The following is an 11,102-nucleotide window of genomic DNA, read 5'->3' as shown; positions in this document are numbered from 1 at the left end:
ATTCCTTTGAGTCTCCTTTTAGGATTGTGCCGATATTAGTTATTTTTTCCGAGGTGTCCCCGATTTGAATCTTTTCTATCTCGCCCTCTGGCTGGGGACGAAGTTCTTCTCGTCGTTGAACTCTGCCCAGCTCGATTGTGTGGAACTCTTCTCCTTTGCCTCTGTGGTTTAGGTTTTCGTTGTAACAGCGACGTGCCATTTTTTGATCTGCTTTTATCGTGGCTATCCCCTTTGGTGTTGGGAATTTCATACATAGGTGTGGGGTCGAGACTATCACGCCGAGTTGGTTGAGTGTTGTCCGACCTATGAGAGCATTGTAAGCTGAACTTACGTTGACCACGATATAATCTATTTTGAGGGTCCTGGATTGGTTCCCTTTTCCGAAGGTTGTATGTAGTGGTATGTATCCTAATGGTCGAACTGGGGTGTCTCCTAGTCCGAACAGACTGTTTGGATATGCTTGAAGTCCTTTTTCTTCTAAGCCGAGTTTATCAAAGGCTATTTTGAATAAGATGTCGGCAGAACTCCCTTGGTATATTAAGGTGCGGTGTAGGTTGGCGTTTGCTAATATGATGGTGATGACCATGGGATCGTCGTGTCCTGCGATGACGCCGGATGCGTCCTCTTTAGTAAATGTTATTGCTGGGATGTTGAGTGCTTCTTCCTTTCCTTCGACATGATATACTTCTTTGAGATATCATTTGCGAGAGGATTTGGAGATCCCACCTGCTGTGAATCCGCCATGTATCATGTGGACATGTCTTTCTGGTGTCCGAGGTGATCATTTTGTTCGTTCGGTATCTTCATCCCTTCGTCTCTTTCTTTGATCATCATCTCGGGTGGTCAGGAATCGATCTAACTTTCCTTCTCTCACCAATTTTTCTATGATATTTTTTAAGTCGAAACATTCATTTGTGGAGTGTCCTCAGACTCGATGGTATTCGCAATATTCCTTTCGGTTTCCTCCTCCCTTTTTGCCTTTGAGTGGCCGTGCTGGGGGGATTTTTTCTGTATGGCAGACTTCTTTGTATATCTCGACTAAGGATGCCCTGAGAGGAGTGTAATTATGGTACTTTTTGATTTTCTCCCCTTGTCGATCTTCTTTCCTTTTGGATTCCTTGTCTCTATCTCGGTAAGAGGTCCCTGATTTTGAGGTCTCTCCTAACCGAGCATTTTCTTCCATGTTGATGTATTTTTCTGCTCGTTCCTGCACTTCATCCAAGGAGGTCGGGTATTTTTTTGATATAGATTGGCTGAAGGGTCCTTCTCGTAGGCTGTTGATGAGTTCCATGATGGCAGCCTCTGTGGGTAAACTTTGTATGTCCATGCATGTTTTGTTGAATCTCTCCATATAGTTGCGGAGGCTCTCCCAATCTCCTTGTTTGATCCCTAGTAAAATGGGGGCGTGCTTGGCTTTATTTTTCTGAATGGAGAATCTGGCTAGGAATTTTTTAGCTAGGTCATCAAAGCTTGAGATGGACTTTGGCGGTACATTGTCGAACCATTGAATGGCTATCTTTGTGAGAGTTGTTGGGAAGGCTTTGCAGCGAACAGCATCTGGGGCATCAGTGAGGTACATTCTGCTTCTGAAGTTATTGAGGTGGTGGTTGGGATCCGTGGTGCCATCATACAGGGTCATATCCGGGAGTTTGAAGTCTTTTGAAATTTTGGTTTTCATGATTTCCCTGGTGAACGGGTCTTGCTCTTTGCGTGAATTTTCTTCGAGATTGGCCCGAGGGACTTTTGATTTGAGATCGACTTCTAATTGCTGTAGTTTTTCTTCCAACTCCCGACGTCGCCGCATCTCTCTTTGTAGATCCCTTCCGATTTCCCGTTGTTGTTGAGTTTCTTTTTCCAGTTGTTTTAGGCGATCTAGGAGCGCTTCTATTGCCTCTGAATTTGGTGAGTCTTTGTCTTTGTTGATTTCCGGAGTGTCTTGTAGCGTGACATCCGCGTTCTTGTGCGGTGTTCTCTCTTCCAGACCTGACTCATGGTCGTTGTTATGGTTGTCTGCCATGGTGATAGGATGATTTCCAGCTTCCCTGGCAACGGCGCCAATGTTTCGAGGGTTACCTGAAACTGGAGGTCGATCTCGGTTGAGATCTTTTGTACTGGTCGGAGCTGTTGTGTCTGACTTGTTGATGGTGGCCGAAGTCGCCGCGCCAGACTTGTTGGACAGGCTGCACTGCTGATCCTTGGTCACCGGAGGGTGGGGGTACCTGCAAGAGACTCTGATGCTTAAGTTAGCACGGGTATTAAGCAGGTTTTATGTAGAATCAGAGTATGAGATATACCTGGGTGCTCCAGTGTATTTATAGTAGTTGTAGAGTGACCTTTTTAGATAAGATAAGTTAGTTATCTTATCTTATCTTATCTTTTGGCGAGGTCAGCTTATCTTCAATGGAACCGCCCTTATCTCTATAGGCTTGGATTGCCTTTGGATCTGGGTCGTATTCCTTAAGTTGGGCCCATTTTTCGGGCTTTCCTGTCGGTTTGGCCGATCTCTTTAAGAAGAGGTCGGCTAGTCAGACCTGAAGAGGTCGGTCGCCATATCGCAAAACATCCCGGGTCGGACAGCTTGACCTAGGGTATGAACAGGTTTCGTTTTCCAGCAGCCACAAGAACACAAGTTCATAGCTTGAATTTCATCAAATTTCATCAAAATTTCACCAAATTTTCAACAAGAATCACTCATATAAACAATCAATTTCAAGCACAACCAAATCATATCATAATTACACAACTCAAACACAATCAATCAAGATTAAATTCGTCATACCCTACCTGGTTTTGCTACTCCTAATTCGGTTAGACTTTCAGGTGGTCCTTAAGCACTTTTTCCTCCTAAATCACATCAAGAACAACTGTAAATCCAAAAACCCTCAACTAACCAAATCTCACTCAGTATGTTAGGAAGTGATTTCTAACCTTATACTTGCTGTAAATTCACGTTTCTTGGCCCTCAAGTCAAGTTAAGCATGATTCCTAAGGAAAAACATCAAGAAAACACATGTTTTGCATGATTTTCCTTGAAAACCGAATTGAAGAGGGAGGAAGACAGCCATCTCACCTTATTTCTAGCCTTGATATGTTATATTGTTATGTAGAGGAAGAAGAGAGGATCATTTTGGTGAAATCGGAATTTTGATTTGAGTTTTAGTTCAGAAGAAATCAAGCTTTGAAGATTAAGTGTTCATGAAAGTTTCTCTCTTTTCTCTCTTGTTATTTTCGGCCAAAATGAAGAAATGAGACAGCCTTGGAGTGTCTTGGGGGTGTAGGGTGAGTTTTGATTGGTTGGCTTGAAGGTGGATTAAAATAATATTAAAATATCTCAGGTGTATAACTACTAAAACTAGGTGTATCGGAACACATGTAAAAACATCTCTAAAAATTCTTTTCTGAGCTACTAGTGTAACATCCCTAGTTTTTGAAAATAAAATAAAATAGTTATTTGTGATTTATTTTATTTGTTGATAATTTTATTTTAAAAAAATTATTTTACTAAAGGTAATTAAATGGAGTTTCATGATAATTGAAGTTTAAATTAATTAGAATTTTTATATAATCTTTATTAGATATTTGGTATAATTGAAATTATAATTTTGGTAATTGAAAAATAAGAAAGAATTGTATAATTTAATTTAAATAAATTTTATTTTGAATGGATTATATTATTAATTTGAACTCCTAGAAATTATTTTATTAGAAATGATTAGATTGATATTTATAAATACTTTAAGTTTAAGTCAATTAATGTTTATGTACAATTTTTATTATAATTAATTATTTTATAAATTAAAATTAAAGTTTCAGAGATAGAAAAATAATAGAGATTTGTATGATTTAATCTAGAAAATTGATATTTGAATTTAAATTGTACTTTACAAAATATAATTAACTTGTTCATTTTATAATGTAAATTATAAATAATTGATTTAACTTAGAAATATGTTGATAAATAATGTTCCTAAATATTTTTAAGAGAGTATATTTGATTTTAAAATTATCCTACCCTCCAATTTTATCAAAATATCTATTCATATCTATCCATATTCTTTTATAAAATCCTAATTTCTAACCCTAATTCCCAAATCCAACTCAGAAACCCTAATTTCCCAAATTAGAAACCCTAACTCTCACTCCCTCACCACACTCAGCCGCAACCTCACCCTCACCTTCCTTTAGCGTAACACTCACACACAGCAGCGAAACAGAGAGGAAAAAGAGAGGGAAGAGCTGCTGCCCCGCCGCCGCCGTGATCGCTGGACTGCCGCACGCAAGGACCCCACGCCACCATCGCCAGTTTCGCCCAGCCTTGCCCGCGCGCAGCCGCCACCATCGCGCTGCACCCTATCTGCGTTGCTGTCGCTGATTGGTGGAAGGGAGGAGCAGAGTGCGCACAGAGAAAGAGAAGCCGTTCACCACTGCCAAACCTCCGTCGCCAGCGATTCACCACTGCTGAAGCTCGTCACTGCTGCCGTGCCACTGCCGCGGAGAGAGAGCCAGACACCGCGAGGAAGAAGCCCGCAACCAGCCTTGTCGCCGTCAGTGTTGTGTGTTGCCGTCGCCATCCACGCGAGCTGCCACCGCGTCACCGTTACTGAGCTGCAGCGCCGCCGTTATTGCACCCTGCTACTGCCGCGTCTCACCAAGCCGTCGCTGGAGGAGGAAGTTGCTCTGCCACCCTCCGAGCTTCCTGTTGCAGTTGCCTATACCGCTGCTGTAGCTTCTTCGTTCTGTTATTATCTTCTAATTGTTGTAAGACATTCGTGTTCTGAATCATCACTTGATGTTTTTATTTATTCCACTGCCATTTTATTAGCCTTGCTCTTGTTCCAATTTGATTTTTCCCTGAACTTCCAGAATTGAACTTCCAGAATTGTTACTCTTATCCGATTTGAATTCATGGTTTTTGCTTGCTGCCGTGGCCACCTCACGTTGCTGCTGGCTCTGTTTGAAAATGGCTACTACTTCTAGAATCTTAGATCGGAGAGGAGAGGAGGCGTTTAACCTTGTCATTGTTGCTGCCATGGAAATAGGTGCTGGAAACTGCTAATGGAGCAGCTGCATTTAGTGAATTCCATGAGTTTCGACTTTGAGGTAGGGGATTTAACGTTTTTAATTTAGAATGCCCACCAAGTTATTTGAATAAGTGCAAATGGTTAACAATGGTTTAGAATTTCTTAATTGTCATGAATGACCTGAAATGCATTTGAAATTTGTTAGTTGTTGTGAATATTTTGAGCTGTGACTGGAATTAAATGTGGCTGTGAATGGTGATTCATTTGATAATACTTGTTAAATTGAAATTTGATGAGTTAACTATTGAAAAGTTGTCGTAATGATAATTGATGAGCTGAGTTAGATTTGTGTTTGGTTTGGGATTATTGTGATGATGGTTGAGGTTGTGAAATTTGGAGTAAGTTTGATGATGTGTTAGTGCTTCAATTGGATTATTGAATTCAGGTTAAGGCTGTGAATGTCTTTGGGCTTTGTTGTGAGTATTTGAAGTTGTAATTGATATTGTGTTCTCTGATATGGATGGAATTGTTGAAAAGTTCTGACTCTATGTGATTATACTAAATTAGTTGAGTTGTGTGGCTGAAATTATGATTGGAATGATTGAGATTTTTGATTGGAACTTTGGTTGAATTTGTTGATTTTATGAGATTGAATTATAAATTGTTTGATGAGAGATTATTGTGATTTCGATATTTTGATGGGTCAAATTGAAACTATTACTGTTGAGTTGGTTTATTGTAATGGGTTTAGTTAGTGATTAATTGAAGTTGGGCTTAAGGAATAATTGGAAGATTGAATCTTAAAATGTTGAACTAGTTGCTGAAAATCTGATTTTTGAGATTAAAAGATGACTTTGGAAGTGAATCAGTTATTCAACGATAATCGAAATGATATGAGAGTAAAGGCTGAGTAAACTGTAATTAAAGTTGTTGTTGGGATTCAATTTTGGGAAGTTTGCATTAACTATAGAACTAGTTAAGATTTTTCAAAGTTAAAATGTAAAACTTGATTTTCTGCATTACTTTTAAATGAAGCCGGAGACTTTGAAAATCTAAAACTAATTCTGTGATGATCAGAATTGTGTGGGACCAAGTCTGGATTAAGCTTTGGAATATAGGAAGCTGGACAGTTGAATTTTAGGCTTTTTCATTAAGTTTATGATTTATGGTGAATTTTTGAATTAGGAATGTCAAATCTGGTTTTCTGCAGAACGCTTAACACAGCAGCAACTTGTTTCCTCTATTAAAAATTCTCCAGTTTTAATTTTGAAATGGAACCAATTTTAAATGAAACTCTGGTCCTAGTGCGTTAATTTCATAAAAATTTATAATTTTTAGAGTTGTGGTTTTAAAGATATGAATTTTTAAAGTAAGATGTATTATGCAGTAAAAAGCAGGTTTCGCTTTCTAAGTCAGTAACTTTGAGACTATATAATTTTTAATTCTGGAATGATATTGAGATTCAACCAATTGGAGGTGAAATTTGAATATGTTTAGTTGTTATGATTTAAATTTCAGGGTATTCTATGTTTTAATCAGTGAGTTATGGGACTTGGAAGAGGTTGTGTTCAATGATTTGTGAAACAGATTTCAGCAGAAAATTACTTAACTTCCAAGCTACATAACTCCTTCATTAAAAATGGTATAACCTTGGAACCAATTGCGAAAGAAATTTGGATAAGTTATATTTAACCACATTAATTTTGAAGGTGGTTGGATTTAATTTGGATTTTATATGAAATTTCGAATACTGTACACTGCTGCTGTCTTCTGGTTTTAAGACACTACAGAGCAGTCACGGTTTTGCTTATATTTTCAAAGTTAGAGCCAGCGAAAAATTGTGATTTTTAGTTTAATATAAAGCTTAATCCGAGACGATCGCATGGATACAAGGTTTGCGTAATTCCGAATTTGTTTGATATTATAAAAATAAAATTGAAATTAGATTGCCGATGTTTTGGTGATTACTTGGATATGGAATTTGAGAAATAGATTTTCTATACTATTATCAAATATTTTTGAGAATATATTATTGTGGCAATTGTTGAGAAAGGTTTGATGAGATGTTGAGAAAGAGGGAACCCGTAAGGGTGGTTAAGTCCAAGTTTTAGGGGAGGTGCTGTCGAAATTTTATAAAAACCTGAGGTTTTATTTGAGAAGTCATTTTAGAAAATTTGAACTTGAAAAATTATATTACTTGAGTTTTATCTAAATAAGAGAAGAATTATACTATTTTGAATTTGGAATTACCAAGAAAAGGTTTATGTTTCAACTTTGAATTATTTAAGAAAAGAATTATGTTGAGTTTGATTCAATATGAAAAGGGTTATGATTTGGGCTTGAAATAAAGGATTACTTTTCAGGAGTTTGGTGAATTTTATAATATTTGAATCTGAATGATAAAGAGAAATGGTTTGAGCTAAAGATGTTGTAAAAGTGAAATATGTAAAGTTTGTATAGTATGATTGAATTGGAATAGCATAAATGAACAGAGAAAGAAAGAGGTACTGTATAAGAATGTCAAAGTGATGATGAATAATGAGAATGATAATGAATGATGATAATGAGAATGATTATGTGATGATTTGTTGCTTGAAGCAACCCAAGAGATATTTATTTGTTGCTTGAGGCAACCCAAGAGATGTGTTTATTCATTCGTTGCGTTAAGGCAACTCCAGATATACTTGTATGATCATCTGCTGCAGTAAGGCAGTCAGATAGATAATGGTGTGATCACTGAGAACGCTTTCCTACGGTACAGATCCATATTTTATTTCTGTAAGGCAGAGGGGTTATTTCCTGCTACAGAAGTACCGTGACCACCTGTTCCATTTCTGTAGTGGCAGAGGGGTTATTTCCTGTATACAGAAGGTGTGTCGGCGTACATCCCTGCAATGGCAGATGTGTTATTTCCTGCGTGCAGTGGACCCTGTGGTGGCAGAGGGGTTATTTCCTGTACACAGGGGTATAGCCAATAGGAAAGCCTTATCCAGACAGAGGTTGCTGGATAACGTCGGGAGCGGGTTAGTAACCGACAGATGAGCTCATTACCTGCACTAGGGCTAGACATGCATCATCCTTGTTTGTGCATTTGCATTTGATTGTGTTGCTTATCTTTTTTTTTTTCTTGTGATTGTACTATTTTTTTTGGTGACTTGCTTGTGTGTTTGATTGAATATTTTTGTTGAAGCTGTGAACTTAGTAAAGTACTGAGGAGTGACATTCGTGAATTTTGGTTCGGCTGTATTACTTATGTTGCTGGTTTATTTAGTTATTGCAATGATTGAACAATGCTGTTTGTGGCTGATAAATTGTTAATGTGACCAATTTTATATTCTAGAATTTGTTTTGAGTTTAGAGATTTTGAAGGAGGTAATTAATTAGATAAAGTAAAACCAAAAGTATTTTCAAAAGAATTTGATAAAAATATAGCTTCCTTGAGTATGTTAATTATTTGCATGTTAATCATTACTTTTACGGCATTCCCATTCCCTACTGAGAATGTGTGGTTTGTTCTCACCCCAAAATCTTCCATCCTTTCAGTGACACATATTCGAAGACACAATTTGAAGCTGCGGGCAATTATAGAATTTATTTAAGTTAAGTGTATGAGTTAATTTGCTTTCATAGAGTTCGCTCGCCCTTATTGCTTACGATTTTTATTTTATACAGAGGGATAGGACTTGTATCTGAGCTTTATTTGAAATCTTTTGTATGACAGATATTATTATTAATAATTATGTAATTATTATTATTTTGAAATGTTTGATATATGATTTTGATAATCAAAAACAAAATTTTTTGGCATTTTCCATAAAATAGAAGCGCGATACCGAACTAAAGGCTCAATATTAAATAGTTAATAAAAGAAATAGGTTAGTAACTCCTTACTTTTGGTACGATCATGACGTATTGGAAGTTGGGTCGTTACAACTAGCATAAAAGACACTAGTAACATTTTTAATATGAGAATAAAACATGTATAATGAGGCCTTATCATTGCTAAAGTCATCAAAGAGTACCGGTGCTAAGCTGCACCAGTAAACTGTGAACCCGGTTAAACCGATTTTCTGTTTTTAACTAGAACAGACCAGGTAACCTTATAATATCATTCAAGAAGCTTCTAATACTAATATAATGATAATATTATCCTATTATCTCTCTTCTCTCATGAATCAAGTCCGATTCATCAAACTGAGATTATTTACGAAAAACAGAATCAAAACTCTTAACCGATACGGTTCAAAAACTGGGTTTTTTGTGACTACGTTATCGAGCGTGCCTCAAAAAAGGTTCTATCTTAAAGATGACATAATGACAATGAGGATTGAGATACTTGATGATATATCAGAGGTTCTCCCCTTACTGATCTTCCGGAAGATTTCGTGCCTTCGGAAAAGATCTCGCATACTCAAAAATCAGGGTTGTTACAAAACTAATCAAAGATCCCTTACAAAGATAGCATAAAGTCCTATTTATACTAAACTCGTTACTAGGGTTTACAGAAATGAGTAAATGATGCAGAAATCCACTTCCGGGGCCCACTTGGTGTGTGCTTGGGCTGAGCTTGAATTTTACACGTGGAGAGGTCATTCTTGGAGTTGAACGCCAGTTTGTAACGTGTTTCTAGCGTTGAACTCCACTTTGCAACTTGTTTCTGGCGCTGAATGCCAGACTGCAACATGGAACTGGCGTTCAACGCCAGTTTGCGTCATCTAAACTCGGGAAAAGTATAGACTATTATATATTTCTAGAAAGCCCTGGATGTCTACTTTCTAACGCAATTTGAAGCGCGCCATTTTGAGTTCTATAGCTCCAGAAAATCTACTTTGAGTGCAGGGAGGTCAGAATCCAACAGCATCTGCAGTCCTTCTTCAACCTCTAAACCTGAAATCACAGAAAAACACACAACTCATAGTAAAGTCCAGAAATGTGATTTTTAATTAAAAACTAATAAAAATATACTAAAAACTAACTAAATCATACTAAAAACTATGTAAAAACAATGCCAAAAAGCGTATAAATTATCCGCTCATCAGAAGCCAAGGACAAAAAGATCATAGTTCCGGATAAGGGCGATGTGGTCCCAAGCGGAAAATACCTGCACCTTCCCATGAACAAACCAAGCCTCGACATGGCCCCGCCACTTTTTTTTCCTTCTAGCTCATCATCACCACCACTGAGATCCACACATCAAAGGATAGAAGATCTTCACCGGAAGCTTGATATATATGAGTGACGCAACCACCGCCGGTACACTTACATCAAGAAGCTTCTGGGTTGTGTTACCCCTAGCATGGAGGAACCCAAAATATTCACATCCATCTCAAACCCAAGTGATGAGAGCTCTGATGAAGGGGATAGTGAAGGTTCCGGTCCCAACCGTCCCTTGCGCATTGTTCGTAGCACGGAGGTCGTTCGACCGATCTCCATGGGTAACAATCTCTTCTCTTCAATACCCATGGATTTATCTTTTGCTTAGAATTTAGTATATTGCATGTGTAGTTAGTTTTGCTTGTAAATACCCTTTGCATGATAGTTAGTTTCTATAGAGTTACTTGGTTAAAACAATAACTTCTTTTCCAAGAAACTGTGTTTTGGGTGACCTACCAAAATTCTGAAATTTTTTTTTGCAGTAAACTTTCTTTAAGAATGTATTTTGGAACATAGTGATTGAGCTAAGAACACAAGCATGAAAGTTTTGAGCCTATTGCATGGTTTCATCTTCTAACCATTATTTCCATTCTTGTGTGCATATATCTCTCTCTATGATTGTGATCCTTGCTTTGTCTGATTCTATATGTCCATTGCTTTGTGTATGAATGCATTTACATGATTGAGGCCATCATTTCAATAGTCACTTTTCCCAAATGGCCTTAACTCTCTTATCTACCATTGCTAACAAATTTTGAGCCTATGATAAATCCTCTTTGTTCTTGAAAAGAGCACATCAACAATCCTAAGTGAAAAACCATGAATGTCCCTAAATTTGGATCCTTGATTAGCTTAGGTAAGTTAGGATGTGTATCATTCAAATGGGAGGGTATACTTGGGAATTTAGGTAGATGTAAAGAGGTGTAT

The 11,102-nt window shown here is 37.5% G+C and overlaps 1 long non-coding RNA gene across 1 annotated transcript; it reads left to right on the top strand.

Moving 5' to 3' along the window:
• Nucleotides 1-4,069: 4,069 nt before the first annotated feature.
• On the top strand, nt 4,070-8,783 carry LOC112732286 (uncharacterized). Its single transcript, XR_003167945.3, has 3 exons — nt 4,070-4,758; nt 4,864-5,100; nt 8,565-8,783. It is a non-coding gene; the product is annotated as an uncharacterized lncRNA (long non-coding RNA).
• The last annotated feature ends 2,319 nt before the right edge of the window (nt 8,784-11,102 follow it).

This window comes from Arachis hypogaea, chromosome 13, assembly GCF_003086295.3.
Source record: "Arachis hypogaea cultivar Tifrunner chromosome 13, arahy.Tifrunner.gnm2.J5K5, whole genome shotgun sequence".
NCBI lineage: Eukaryota > Viridiplantae > Streptophyta > Magnoliopsida > Fabales > Fabaceae > Arachis > Arachis hypogaea.
Note: the sequence above shows the minus strand (reverse complement) of the source record. Positions and strands in the feature narration are given on the sequence as shown.